This window comes from Nannospalax galili, unplaced genomic scaffold (assembly GCF_000622305.1).
Source record: "Nannospalax galili isolate Female #2095 unplaced genomic scaffold, S.galili_v1.0 scaffold57, whole genome shotgun sequence".
Lineage (NCBI taxonomy): Eukaryota > Metazoa > Chordata > Mammalia > Rodentia > Spalacidae > Nannospalax > Nannospalax galili.
The window spans coordinates 1,171,072-1,173,004 of record NW_008340555.1 but is presented as its reverse complement, the minus strand read 5'-3'; positions in this window follow the sequence as shown (position 1 = coordinate 1,173,004).

Sequence of the window (1,933 nt, the reverse complement as noted above, 5' to 3'; positions counted from 1 at the left end):
TAGAGGAAACCCAAAGACTGTCACATCCCTAGACTAAAGTGATTTCTTACTATGTGCAAAATATGTATCCTTATATTTACAGAAAAATATCCCAGTCACCGTTCATCAAACAAGCTCATTTTGCACAAGTCAGAGACTATTACCAAGTACTACAACTAGTCACACACACAGACATTGTCTATGAATTTCCCAGGCTTAAGTTACACATATACTATTCAACCTCTACACCTAAGGCTCATGGAACATAGAACAGGGGTAAAAAAGAGGACAGTAGTCAATCTCTCAGTTCTCCTTAATGAAGCTCACTCATGCAGTGGAGGACCAGGAACACAAAAGGTCACAAATGTCCATAGTATAGAGATCAAGAGTGTCAGAGACCATGCTGCCTGGCAGCCCTCCCTGCCCCCCAGGGCAAGCATCCTCTGGAGAACTTGCCGATCAGTCCTCCCTGCCCCTTAAGATAAGCAACCCTTCCGATGAGTTAAGATAAGTTTGAACAACCACCAATTTCCTTAGCCTGCAACCAGACCATGGTGCCAGGTCCCCTCATCCTAGGGGCATTCATTAACCCATTGAGACAACACCTTCCTTTCCCCTTCCCTAGCTAACTTTCCACTTCAGCCCGTATAAGAATCCCCGTGGAAAATAAACTTTGGCAGCTTGATCAGAGTTCTTTGTCTTGCTGTCATTCTTCATGTCTCTTGTCCCATCATTCCAGGTCCCCCAGTTCCCCTCATCCTAAGGGACATTCATTAACCCGTTGAGACAACACCTTCCCTCCCTCTTCCCCAGCTAACTTCCCGCTTCAGCCCGTATAAGAATCCCCGTGGAAAAATAAACTTTGGCAGCTTGATCAGAGTTCTTTGTCTTGCTGTCATTCTTCGTGTCTCTTGTCCCATCATTCCAGGTCCCTGGGAGTTCGAGTCTCTGTCTCCCGCCCTGCAGGTCGGGGCAACTGGTGCCCAGAACGTGGGGCTCGAAGCCCCCAGGATCCCCTGGAACATCGCTGATTGTATGGGTGGGCCCACAGGTGGGCCCACCCAGACGGCACTGAGCCACCATGGCCTGAGGAAGGTTAAGCACCAGCTCGCATAAGAATCACCACAGCCTTACCCAGCTGCGATACAGATTCAAGGGAGAGTTCTTCACGGCGATGATACGGTAGGAATTAATCATGGGACAAGAATTCAGTAAGGAAGATTTATTCATAAAAGGTCTTAAAGATTCTCTCAAGACACGGGGAAGTAGGGTTAAAAAGAAAGATTTAAAAAGATTTCTTGAATATATTGGGGAACTTTGCCCTTGGTTCCCCCAAGAAGGAACTATAGATGAGAAGCACTGGATGCGCGTTGGTAACTGCCTCCAGGATCACTATAATACCTTTGGGCCTGAAAACGTCCCAGTCTCTGCCTTTTCATACTGGAATTTGATTAATGCTATTCTCAAGGTTTATAATCACTCCCCTGACTTAAAGAGTGTTTTAAAAGAAGGAGAAAAAGTTCTTAAAGAACACTCCCACCCTCCATCTAAGTGTCCCTCCATTATAATTGATCTCGAGGACAATGGGGACTCACAGGAGGCCCCTATCTCAGAGGACCCCAAAAACTAGTCACTGCCCAAAGTATTGTCTGCAAAAAAGAGACAGAAAATTCAGATTTAAAAACAGCCCCCTTTAAGCAGATCTACCCCTCCTTAAAAGATTTTCAACTAACACCCGAGGAGGAGGCCACCTTAAAAGATGAGACAACCAAATACCATAATTCTGATTGGTCTCCGGTAGGAGCTTCTGCCCTGCTTGCCCAGCCCCCGCCATTTTTTCCTCCTTCATATTCCTCTGCTATATGCGCTCCTGCTTTAACAGAGGAACTCCTCCCCAATGATCTTCTGCTACAAAACGCCCAAAGGGAGGCCCTTACTAAACTTTCAAACCTCC